Raw genomic sequence first — 14,175 nt, 5'->3', positions numbered from 1 at the left:
ACGCACTTAAGTAGATAGACCACTGACACTATAAAGCAACTACACAATCAAGTCTGCACAACAACCCGCTAACAACATGATGACAGGATCAAATCTGCACATAGCAAATTTACCTTGAATGTAAACAGGTTAAATGCCCCAATTAATAGGCACAGAGTGGCAAGTTGGTGACCTAAACTCAATACTTGACCAAATGGATCCAATATATATCTACAGAGCTCTACATCCAAAAACATATATTCTTCTCCTCTGCAGAGGGCACATACTCTAAAATTAACCTTGCAATTGGCCATAAAACAATTCTCATAAAATTACAAAACAAAATGAAACCCTACCAGCCACATTCTTAGACCACGACACAATAAAAATATGAATTAATACCAAGAAGTTTGCTCAAAACTATACAATTATGTGAAAATTAAACAATCTGCTTTTAATGACTTCTGGGTAACCAATGAAACTAAGGAAAAAATCAAGAAATTCTTTGAAATTAATAAAAACAAAGATTCAATATACCAAAATCTCTGAGACACAGCTAAGGCAGTGTTAGGAAGAAAATTTATAACACTAAACACTCACATAAAAATTTAGAAAGTTCTCAGATTTATAACCTAGTACCACAACTTGAAGAGCTAGAAAAACAAGAGCAAATCAACCTCAAAGCTAGCAGAAGACAAGAAATAACCAAAATCAGAGTTGATCTCAAGGAAACTGAGACAGAAAAAATCGTATAAAAGATAAACATAACCAGAAGTTGATTCTTGAAAAGAATAAATAAGAAAGACTGCTAACTAGATTAATAAACAATAAAAGAGAGAAGAATCAAATAAATACAATCAGAAATGACAAAGGAGACATTATTAACATTTACCCCTTTAAATAAATACAAAATACCTTCAGAGACTATGATGAACACTGCTATGCACACAAACTAGAAAATCCAGAAGAAATGGATACATTACTGGAAACATAGTAATGACTTTCAAAATTAAATCAGCAATAAAAAGCCTACCAACAAGAAAAAGCCCAGATCCAAATAGATCCACAGCCAAACGCTACCAGAGGTACAAAGAAGAGCTGGTACTATTCCTATTGAAACTATTCCAAAAAATTGAGGTGAATGGATTCCTCTCTAGCTCATTCTATAAGGCCAGCATCACCCTGAAACCAAAACCTAGCAAAGATTGAACAAAAACATAAAACTTCAGACCAATATCCTTCATGAACATGGATATAAAATACTAGCAAACTGAATCCAGCAGCACATCAAAAGGCTAATCCACCACAATCAAGTAGGCTTTATCCCTGGGATGCAAGGTTGGTTCAACATATGCAAATTAATAAATGAGATTCATCACATAAAAAGAACTAAAAATGAAAACTATGTTATCATCTCAATAGATGCAAAAAATGATTTCAATTATGTTTTTTTTTTTCTTCTTCTTTTTTGAGACAGAGTTTCGCTTTTGTTGCCCAGGCTGGAGTGCAATGGTGCGATCTCGGCTCACCGCAACATCTGCCTCCTGGGTTCAGGCAATTCTCCTGCCTCAGCCTCCTGAGTAGCTGGGACTACAAGCACACGCCACCATGCCCAGCTAATTTCTACTATTTTTAGTAGAGACGGGGGTTTCACCATGTTGACCAGGATGGTCTCGATCTCTTGACCTCGTGATCCACCCGCCTCGGCCTCCCAAAGTGCTGGGATTACAGGCTTGAGCCACCGCGCCCGGCCTCAATTATGTTAAAAACCTTCAACGAACTATTAATAGGTATTGAAGAAATATATACCTCAAAATAATAAGAGCCACCTATGACAAGCCCACAGCCTACATCATACTGAATTGGGAAAAACTGGAAGTACTCCCCTTGAGAATTAGAACAAGACAAGGATGCGACCATGCACTTCATCTGTGCCGCAGCATGTTTGCTTTTCAATTGGGAACTCCTGCTTCTCCTTGCCTTAAAATGGACCCCACCTGCTCCTGCTCGCCTGGTGGCTCCTGCTGCTGTGCCGGCTCCTGCAAATGCAAAGAGTGCAAATGCACCTCCTGCAAGAAGAGCTAGTGCTACTGCTGCCCTGTGGGCTGTGCCAAGTGTCCCCAGGGCTGCATCTGCAAAGGGACGTTGGACAAGTGTAGTTGCTGTGCCTGATGCCGGGGCAGCCTTGCTCCCAGATGTAAATAGAGCAACCTGTATAAACCTGATTTTTTTTTTTACAACCTTGACCCGTTTGCTACTTTTTTTTCTATGAAATACGTGAATGGCAATAAATTCATCTATTCTTGAAAAAAAAAAAAAGACAAGGATGCACACTCTCACCATTCCTGTTCAACATAGGACTGGAAGTCTTACCCAGACCAATGAGGCAGGAGAAAGAAATAAAGACCATCCAAATAGAAAGTGAGGAAATAAAACTATCTCTGTTTGCAGATGGTATAATTTTATACCTAGAAAACCCAACAATCTCTGCCCCAAAACTTCTATATCTAATGAACAACTTTAGCAAAGTGGATACAAAATCAGTGTACAGAAATCAGTAGCATTTTCATACACCAATAACATCCATGCTGAGTGCCAAATCAAGAATGCAATCCCATTCACAGTAGCCACAAAAAAGGATAAAATACCTAGGAATACAGTTAACCATGAAAATGAAAAATCTCTACCATGAAAATTACAAAACACTGCTTAAAGAAATCAGGGATTACACAAACAAACGGAAAAACATTCCATGCTCATGGATAGGAAGAATCACTATTGTTAAAATGGCCATACTGCCCAAAGCAATTTACAGATTTGATGCTGTTCCTATCAAAGTACCAATAATATTCTTCACTTAACTAAAAAAAAATATATTTTTTAAATTCATATGATACCAAAAAAGAGCCCAAATAGCCAAAGCAATACAAAAGAAAGGGTGAGAGGCATCACATTACCCAGACTCAAACTATACAACAAGCCTACAGTAATCCAAACAGCATAGACCTGGTACAAAAACAGACACATAGACCAATGAAACGGAAGAGAGAGCCCAGAAATAAAGCTGCACACTTACAACCATCTGATCTTTGACAATGTCAACAAAAACAAGCAATGGGGAAAGGACTCCCTATTCAGTAAATTGCGCTGGGATAACTGGCTAGCCATATGCACAAGATTAAAACTGGCTCCCATTCCTTACATCATGGACAAAAGTAAACTCAAGATAGATTAAAGACTTAAATGTAAAACCCAAAACTATAAAAACCCTGGAAGGAAACATAGAAAATACCACGCATTTCATCTATGCCACAGCATGAAGGCCCTGGACAAAAATTTGACAAAGATGCCAAAAGCAATTGCAACAAAAACAAAAATTGACAAATGGGACCTAATTAAACAAAACAGCCTCTTCACAGCAAAAGAAACCATCAACAGAGTAAACAGACCCCAGAGAATGGAAGAAAATATTGGCAAACTATGCATCTGACAGAGGTCCAATAATGCAGGATCTACAAAGAACTTAAACAAATTAACAAGCAAAAAACAAGTCCGTTAAAAAGTCAGCAAAAGGACATGAACAGACACTTTTCAAAAGATGACATATAAATGGCCAAAAAGCATATGGAAACATGCTCCACATCACTAATCATTAGAAAAATGCAAGTCAAAACCACAATGAGATACCATCTCATAACAGTGAAAATGGTTATTATTAAAAAGCCAAAAAAGTAACAGATTCTGGTGAAGCTGCAGAGAAAAAAGTATACTTATACACTACTGGAAGGAATGTAAATTAATCCAGCCACCATGGGAAGCAACTTGGCAGTTTGCTCAACTTAAAACAGAACTATCATTTGATTTAACAATTCCATTATTGGCTGTGTACCCAAAGGAATGTGAATTGTTCTGCAATAAAGACACATGCACGCATATGTTCACTGTGGCACTATTCACAATAGCAAAGACATGGAATCAACCTAAGTGCCTGTCAATAGTAGACTGAATAAAGAAAATGTGATTCATATACATCATGGAATACTACACACCCATTAAAAGAGACAAGATAATGTCCTTTGCAGCAAAATGATTGGAGCTGGAGGCCATTATCCTAAGTGAACTAACACAGGTACAGGAAACCAAACACTGCATGTTCTCACTTAAAAGTGAGAGTAAACACTGAGTACACAGGGACACAAAGAAGGGAGCTATAGACACTGGGGACTTCTTGAGGGGGAGGGTGGAAGGAGGGCAGGTATCGAAAAACTACCGATTAAATACTGTTTATTACCAGGTGATGAAATAATATGTACACTAAACCCCCACAACATGCAATGTCTCTATAGAACCAACCTGCTTATGTACCTTTGAAACTAAAATAAATGTTTACAAAAAAACCTACCTTTCTGAGAGAAGTGCTAAATACGGATTGGTATTGAGCTGTCATTTAGATATAGGTCTAGGCTGAATTTATATATCTTAGATTGTGTTCTTGCCTCTGCTACATGGTAACTCTGAAAGTTCCCTGAATTCTTCCAGTGTCAGCACCTCTAAGTAAGCTTGCAATAAATGTTACTATAAATATGACACAGAAGGAGTAGTCTATAAGTTTTCGTTGATAATGATAGTGGTGATTACTCCCCCAGTGCAAAAACTGGGTTAGTTTCTCTATTTTGGAATGTTCATTACTTAAAATTGAGAGAGGGAAGGGCTTTTGGGGGCGATAGACAAGAATCTATATATATTTTTATAGAAATAAAATAAAAGATTTAAATGACTATCAAAAGAAACTTTGTAGAGAAAGCTGAGTAACCAAGAAGCAATGCAATGAAGTGGGATGAGAAGAGCCTAAGTCTAGCACTCCATTCTATGGCAGGAGAAAAGGCAGTGTTTTAGACTGAATGTATGATATACACTTCAGAGAATTTGTAACATCATCAGGTAAAGTTGAGTTATTTTTTCCTCTCACTGTCTTCCAGAGGCTTGTAGTCCATTTTCTGTTATTTATGAAAGAATACGTAAAATCAGGTAATTTATAAAGAAAATGAATGTATTTCTTAAGTTCTGAAGGCTGAGAAGGCTGAGATCGAGAGCCCTCATGATTCAATCATCTCTTAAGAGTTCCACCACTCAATACTGCCACATTAGGAATCAAGTTCCAACATGAGTCTTGGAAGGGACATTCAAACCACAGCACAGAGTCACTGTGCAAGTTCTCCCAAATGAAGATAACTGTCCCACGTTAGTCAGCAACTGCTCTATCGTGAAACCCTTTCTCAGCATTGACATGTTTGGTTTGGTTGTTTTACTAATGCCTGACATAAGCACCAAGACTGTCAAACTTCACACAACAAAAGAATAAAGCCTCCCCTCCTGCAGAGAATGGATACAACCAAAAATGACATATCTAACATCAGAGTTTCTAGACGGGAGTGACTCTGCAGATCCTCTGCCTCATCCCAGGACAGACTTCAAAGTTGAGGTGCTTCTCATATTCTTCATCTGTCAACATGTGGCATTTACCTGTTTTTTAGAACTTGTAATTACCCAGCCCAGGTAGGTATGGCTAAAGGCATTTTTCTAACACTTGTCACTTTAAGAAAAGGGAACTTTACAGAAATTGTTCATTCTTATACAATCCACTCCAAAATCCAACAATTTCCTCTTTCCATTCATCTTCCAGAAATTCTATATCCAAGACAAATGGGATTTAGTATAGCATGCCTTCAGTGATACCACAATGAACAAGACTATTTTAAGAATTCTATTCATCAATTCTCAATAAATATCATGATACCGGCACTTAGGCATTCTAAACTGACTTTCCTAAGCAGATCTCAAGCTCTTTAGCAACACAAATGCATTAAACATTCTAATTCTCTTGCAAAACAAGCTAAGAGGCTAGAGCTAAAAGATGATTTCTGTAATGTAACTGCATAGCAAGTAACCTAGAAATGGCCCATCTCTGAAAAGAGAAAATGTGGAGAGGGAGGGAGATTATGATACCAGCAAATTGATTTGAGTACCAGCACTGTCTCATCCATTTCCAAGTCCAGTTTATCTTGAAGCATTAGGTTACAATGAAAGATCCACTTGTTTGTCAATCGATTATTTAAGAAACATTTATTAAGTGGCTCTGGGGTACTGGCTCTGGGTTAGACCCTAGGGATATAATTTTAAAAAGCCCCTTCTTTGTGAAGTGTGCAATCCAGTAGAGCAGAAACACCTACTTTAAAAACAATAATAAAATACTATGTAATAAATAAAATAATGGAAGTGTGTCTAGAATGTAGAGATAGCATGTGGGAGGTAGTGACTAACTTTATTTGTGTAAGAGGATGAAAAGATATTTTCTTAATTGCCCTAAGGTGCAATATCCAGTGTGGAAGGTTAAATAGGATTTTGACAGTGTTATAAATATGCTCTTTCTAAAGAAAAGGTATTCTTATTGATAGTAATAAACGTGTTGCAACGAATTTTTTGTGGCTTCCCTAAAGACAGACTGAAAGATCTATGTGTGACTTAGAAGATAATGGCCCTTTCTGCCTCCATCTGCTACTTCAACTGTAGTGTTGTGAGAGCCTCACCGGTAAATCACAGAAAAGTACTTCTTTTTGTAAAGATATGTCTGTCCTTATGGTCTCTGTTTCCTCTACTCTCACAGCTGCTTATAAACAGAGCTGGAATTAGAGCAGAAAAAATGGCCAATTCTTGTGTTTTACAAATGAGGAAATTGTGGCCCTATGAGGCTGTTTTTCCCCAAAATCCTACATAGTTGGAGTCCAAAACCCAGAGACACTAATCAGATTGCACTCTTGTTCCATGGAGACCCTCAAGGTCCACAGGTCATTCTATCTTCCAGCCACCTACTCAAAATTAATCAAACATGCTTACTTCACACAGACTGTGAGCTGCTTAAGGGCAGTGTCTCAGATAGAATAGGTTTTGCTGTGGAAAAAAAAAAAAATAGACCTGAAAATCACAGTGGTTTCAAGCGACAAAAGTTTATTTTTTACTTACACGAAGTCTGAGGTGGATCATGGGAATTTCCAGTGCTCCTCCATTCAGTGATGCAGGGATCTAGACTGCATGTTGTGATATATTATCTAAATATTTGGCTTCCAACATTGCCACATCAGGGTAAGGGAGAGTAGTAGCAGCACACTTACTCTTCATTTTGTTGTTATTGTTGTTGCTGTTTGTTTACACTTTAAGTTCTAGGATATGTGCAGAAATTGCAGGTTTGTTACATAGATACACACATGCCATGGTGGTTTGCTGCACCCATCAACCCAGAATCTACATTAGGTATTTCTCCTATTGCTATCCCTCCCCTAGTATCCCAACCCCTGACAGGCCCCAGCATGTGATGTTCCCCTCCCTGTGTCCATGTGTTCTCATTGTTTATCTTCCACCTAAGAGTAAGAACAGGTGGTGTTTGAGTGTTTGTTCCTGTGTTAGTTTGCTGAGAATGATGGTTTCCAACTTCATCCATGTCCCTGCAAAGGAAATGAATTGACCCTTTTTATGGCTGCATAGTATTCCATGGTGTGTATGTGCCACATTTTCTTTATCCAGTCTATCATTGATGGGTTTTTGGGTTGGTTACAAGTCTTTGCTATTGTGAACAGGAGCACACACACTCTTAACTGTCTCAGCTCAGTCAAACCTTCCCTGTCTATTGGTCAGAAACAGTCACATGGCCCCAATATGACTGCAATGGTGGCTGAAAAATATAGAAACTATGTGAATATTTTATGAGCACTAAGACTCTGTATAAGTGAATGAGGACCACACTATGTTCAAAGAGCTTTTTAACACTATCAGGGGATACAAAAATATACAGGGAATAATTACTGTGTTTGAGAAGCTAAGGACCTAATTTTGAAATTAAACATAAATATACAGCCAAACTGAATAAAATTAGTCATACCCAGTAACATGGACTAAATGAGAAGTGAACAATTGTTAAGATAAAAGGAAAGAGAAACCAAGATTTAGAGTGATTAGGAAATCCAGTCCTGTATTCATTTGTATGCTGAACTTAAAGCATTTTTCCCAAAAGATTCAAAAGCCACTTGCTTCAGGGTATTGTTTTTTAACTTTAAGGACAAGAAAAACATAACCAAATAGAAACTTTAACAGTTTTGGAAATACAGTTGCAATCACAGGAACAATGTTTAGAGATTATTTCTACCGTTTTTTTAAAAATCCAGTGAGACAAATAAGCCATATCCTATATGAATATGAAGTAGAGAATGTGCAGCTTTCTACTTCATATTCATATAGGATACACTCATATTAGTATAGGATAGACTCATATTAGGGTAAGTTATCTGACTGCCACTAGTACATATCAAGACTTCCTAACTACGCAGCAATAGGAAGTGATAGCCAAGGGACAACAAAGGACATTTTTAATAGAAACTGCATGGCATTTTGAGTAATATACGATTCACTTGAGAAATATTCATTCTCTGTCCAAATGCTGACCTTTTTTACCAGTTATTATTAACCTTAAGTATGGGAAATTAAGAGCCAGCCATAACATTTTACAGCCACATTTTAGCCTGATCTCAAGCTTAAAGGTTTGCAGGTACCAGGTGTATAAACTGATACAACACTTCTGAAAAAGCAATTTAGCAATATAAATGAGGAGTCTTCAAAATATTTACATGGTATTACAACTAATTTCCTTTGTAAAAAATCAATTCTAAACCAATGCTGACAAAGATTTCACATGAGGATATTCATGTAGCATTATTTATCATTGGGAAAAACTGCAGACAATCTAACTTTCCAATTCTGGGAAATGATTAAGCAAATGAAATTACATTTCTATATGAAACTATTATGCAATCATTAAACCAGATGATTACAAATGCAGCATTATCTATCAAAATGTTAAATGATCATCCTTCAAACCAATATTTTCACTTCTAGGTCTCTCCTACACAAAAGGTTTACAAGTGTGCAGAAGATGTTTTCACCTTCAAAGACTCTTGTTGCAGCATATTTATAATATGAAATGTCAGAAAACATGGATAAGAAATTATCTAAATAAAGATAAGTCTAGAAATATTAAAGCAAACATTCAAAATTTACTAATGTTATGGAGGAAAAAGTTGTAAAAAATAAACTAAAAATCCTATTTTTAAAAACTGTTAATCATATATCTAGTTATAGACAATAACTTAGATTTGCTTGAGGAAGTAGGTTTCTTTTTAAAATGTTATGCACCTGTATATTTTCAAGTTTTATTATAAGCATGTGTTGTTCTAACTGAAATTTAAATGTTTCATTTAAAACCTACTAATAATGAACAGAGTGACAAACAGAAAAAGTTACAAGTAACTTTTAATTATATAAGGAAAAATGCTTATAACAGAATCTTAAATTGAAAAACTGGGCAATATAATGTCACATATACAGTATTATGCAAACTGTAAAAACTATCACAAAAAAAAATGGAGAGAGAGAAATATGTCAGAATACTAATAGTATCTCCCTGTTGGTAGTAGAACCATTCATGGGAGGGTTGATGAAGGCATAGTCTGCTTCCTCATATTTGTATGTACTTTTTGCATTTCTACAAAACAAACATTACTTGTATAATCTTGTAGTGGGAGAAAGCAAAAAAAAAGGAATCAAATATTTTAACAAGAAAAGCATCAAGTTACCATAAATCAGAAAGAGTCGGGACCATAATACTATTTTTTCTATAGATGCTCCCTATTAAGACTTTCCTTCTGCTACATATTCTATTTTTTAATCCTATGTTTTCATGTGAATAAGACCACGTTACTCCTTGCAACCAGCAGATGCAACTAGAATGTTGTGCAACTAACTTTCCTGTAGCCTCTGTGGTGATTAAAAACACAGCCACAAATCTTTGATACTTCTCTCATTGACTGTATTTCCACCTCTTGAGTTAGGTCAGGCTCACAACTACTTCAATGAGTAGAGTTGGGTGCAAGTGATACTACATGACTTCAGAAGATAGGTCATAAGAGGATCCTCCTTGTTCTCTGGAGCACATACATACTCTTGGTAACTTGAGCTGCCAAGTAAGAAGTCTGGCTACCCTGAGGTACCCTGAGGCTGCCATGTTTTAAGGGAGTCCAAGCCAATTGGAGAAGATACAGGTAGACACACACCAATCAATAGTCCCAGCTGAACCAAGCCTTCAATCCATTTATCCATTACCAGACATGCAAGTAAGGAAGCCTCCAAATGATTCTAGTCCCTAGTCATTTGAATCTTCCCAAGTAAGACTTGCACATTGTAGAAATTTCAGCTATTATGTAACAGAAACAAGATCATCCATTCTGTGCTCTGTCCATATTCCTGGCCCACAGAATTCATAAGCAAATAAAATGGTTGTTGTTTTATGCCTCTAAGTTGGGGGTGATGGTTATGCAGCAATAAATGTGTAAAATATCCCTTCTCCCAAATATGTAAACATACCCAAAATCTTTTCATAAAAGTCCATAAGCTTTTCCTTAACAGAGAAAGAATTTTTTTCTAGACTTTTACTTTTGCTTTTGCTTCTAATGCTATATACCTTAATCCTTTTGAAATTAGAGTCTGCAGGCCAGGCATAGTGGCTCAAGCCTGTAATCCCAGCACTTTGGGAGGCCAAGGCAGACGGATATCTTGAACTCATGAGTTCAAGACAGCCTGGGCAACATGGTAAAACCCCATCTCTACCAAAAAAAAAAAAAAGGAAAAATTAGCTAGGTATGGAGAGGTTAAGGTAGGAGGATGGCTTGAGCCTGGGGTCAATGCTGCAATGAACCAAGATAGGGCCACTGCACTCCAGCCTAGGCGACAGAGCCAGACCATGTCCAAAAAAAAATTGTACAGTTCTTTATTCATTGCCTGGATGATTGGATTATTTTAATGTTTGTTTCTAGGTTAAGTATTTTGAATGTGATTTCCACTTAATAACAGGTAGCATGTATAGAAGATTTTCAAGAGTTTTTCATATATTATTGACTTTAAACCTCCTAAAATTTTAATCCTCAGTAGGCACTGTTCATACCTCCTCATTTTAAAGTGAGGAAGTTGAATAAAAATAAGCTAAGTAACTTACCTAAGGTCACACACTGATAAATAGCGAAGCCAGAATTCAACCCAGACAGCTTGTAAACAGAACCCTTGCTCTACGCCACAGAACTAGACTCTTTCTCTTCCTCTGTTTCTGCTCAACACACAGAAACAATAACCTTCCAGGAACATACATCTCAGAGCCAGTTATGAACACAAGAGAGTAACCTCACAGTTCTGGTTCCTGAAAAGTAGACTGCATTTCTATTTTACTGGTATTTCTTGCAGAAAAGACAAAAAAGAAAACCTCAAAGGTCTAAAGCTACATAAATGAGGATAACAAAGAGAATGTAAAAAAAAACAAAAGATAGAAATGGAACCCTGTGCAATGGACCCAAGTGAGTGGCGAAGAATTTCTAGAAGGAAGGCATCTAATAGTAAATCAGTTCTGAAGCATTTATTAGAATTTATAAAGGAAAGAAAGGAGGGAGGGAGGGAGGGATGAAAGGAGGGAGGGAGGCAGGAAACTAAAAATGGAATGGTTGAAGAGATTCAAGGCCAGTGTGTATGGGAGTAGAAGAGAATATTTTTTAAAAAATAGCTGAAAAGAGGAAAACCACTTGTAAATCTGGTTTGAGGGCTTAAAAATGCCTTCGACAACAAATAAGAAATACCTACCTTTGAATAAATTCAGATCACGAACAAATTTCCACTCGGTTAATTTCAGAGGTGAGAAATGCTCTGAAGTGATGGACAAAAAGAAAAAAGAAAATGTATTTTGCATCTGGAAATTTTACAGGACTAAGTAGAGAGGCTGGTTATTTAATAATCTGTGACCTAATTATATCTAAATCTATTTCAGATTCTCTGTGCAGTAAAGGAACTACCGTGGCAAATAAGATGGAAGGGGATAGAATGTACTAACATTTAAGAAAGTACAACTTCAACCATGAATAATATTGACTTTTTTAGAAAGGAGGAAGTTAATCTTTTAAAGAAATATGAAAAATAAGTCAAACAAATTTGAGAAAATGAATGAGGGGCCAAATGTAGAATTTTTACAGAAAAAAATGCAATGACTATCACACATAAAGTCCCTTTTAAAAAATTTGTTGCCATGAATAAGAAAATACCACTTTTAAACATTCTTTAGTAATAAAAAAGGACATAGACTTCTGCATCTCCTTTTTTTGGGAAACGTTATTGATTTAAACGAAGGATTCTGTAATCTAAGCAGAAATAACCCCAAATACTCAACTGTTTACTCAATATGTGTTGAATACTCACTGTATAGCAGGCACACGACCAGGTAATGGGGATCTAATAAATAACTGACTTAAATCCTCCTTGAACATTTCTCGAAAACTATAAAATCTCTAATGCATCAATCCTTGGCCTAAAGCATGGGTCAGTTTTCCAGTGCCTCTTCTTGTATCTAATACTGAGGGTTTCTCTGCCATAAAAGAAATTGTCGTTCATGACCTATTCTCATTACCATTTTATCCATGTGAATTTCCAAAGATCATGGAGAGTATCAATCAAATACAATAAACAGAACCTCGTCTTGTAGAAAAAATCTTATGAACAGAAACCTAAAATGAGAGCATAAATCAGCTGCTCCTAATAGGACTGTGCTAGAAACTAGCTGCATGGCTCTGTAATCTTTTTGATCCTTAGTTAAACAATAACACTGAAAAAACATTAGCTTCATTTCACAGACAAAGAAAAAGTCCCAGAAGGGTTTGGTTATGGAACTGTGGCTAACAACCCAGGCCTGTGCTCTTTCCACTTGCTATTTCATGCTGCCTTCATTTTTCTTATTTTCTGACTGCTCTTTGTATGAGTAGGATCTCCTTAATTTGTAACAAAAGTCCAACCCAAATTTGAGTAAAAGGAGGGGAATTCATTGACTCAAATGTACTGAGAAGTCCAGAGGCAGCAGAGCTTCAGGCATGACTGAACCCAGGTACTCAACTTAGATTGTTAGTACTTAGTTGTTACTCTCCTTCTCTCTTGATTTTGCTTATCTCTGTTGGTCCATCCACACACAGAACCTACAGTTGTCCTATCAAAATCCATGGGATTTTATCTTATTGGATCAATTTGGTCATACAGCAATTCTCAATATGCAAAAAGTAGAGTCAGCCCCACCCAAATCACACAGAATGAGGGTAGAGGAGGGGTGATTTCTCTCAAGAAAAATAAGATTACTAATATTAGAAGACTGGAAAATGATGCTGAGTGGTAAATAAAATCCAGTGTCCATGCCACTCTCACATAGCTCTAGCTACATATGCCCGTCATTTGTATCAAGGTTTCATTAACGTTCTATTTAGGTGTCTTTAATCTTGGGTTGCCTCTTCGCTTTGATCTGTAAAATTCACTTTGGAAAAGTCCCATTAAAGATATCTCTACATAACTATACAAACTTGAGGAAATATTTTCAAGTCTAATTTCACTGAATTACAGAGACAGTATACTTAAGGATAAGTTTTGGTATCTTTCATGTTCTCCAAACATAGAAAAGTAGAGCTTCATCTTAGACTTGTCCAGGATACTCAGATCTGAAAAAAAGCGTGGACTGGGCCAAGATTGAGAAATTAAAGGAAAGACTTACCTTGAATTGATGATTCTTCTGTCCACCCTCCTTCTGCTCTGAAAAGAAATAACTATTAATACCTTGAGAAGACCATAATGATTTCCCATTCTAGATTACTTGCTGTGCAAGTCATTGCACCCAGATGGTAAAAGAGCTGGAGTGGGTGAAAGATGTCGGTAGGGCCATGCTCCCTCCAGAGACTCTAGGGGAGAATCTGTTTCCTTGCCGTTTTCAGCTGGTAGAGCTTCCTTCTTTGGCTTATGGCCCCTTTCTCCACCTTCATAGCCAGCAGCATGGCACCCTAAAATATCTCTCTCATATGTCACACATCACCTTCTGCCTTCCACGCAAAATCTCTTTCTGCCTCCCTCTCATAAAGACGCTTGTGATACATTTAGAACCCACTTGGATAATCTAGGATAATCTCCCCATCACTAGGTCCTTAACTACTATCTGTTTGCCACTTAAGGTTATATTCCCATGTCACAGTAATATGTGGATATCTTGGAAGGCAAATACTCAACCCACCATCCCAGCCACGCCCATCT

The 14,175-nt window shown here is 36.9% G+C and overlaps 1 pseudogene; it reads left to right on the top strand.

Annotated features, from left to right (window-relative positions):
* Nucleotides 1–1,965: 1,965 nt before the first annotated feature.
* On the top strand, nucleotides 1,966–2,151 carry LOC101054294 (metallothionein-1X pseudogene; annotated as a pseudogene).
* Nucleotides 2,152–14,175: the final 12,024 nt, after the last annotated feature.

This window comes from Saimiri boliviensis, chromosome 3 (assembly GCF_048565385.1).
Source record: "Saimiri boliviensis isolate mSaiBol1 chromosome 3, mSaiBol1.pri, whole genome shotgun sequence".
Lineage (NCBI taxonomy): Eukaryota > Metazoa > Chordata > Mammalia > Primates > Cebidae > Saimiri > Saimiri boliviensis.
This window is presented reverse-complemented; position numbering and strand designations above follow the sequence as displayed.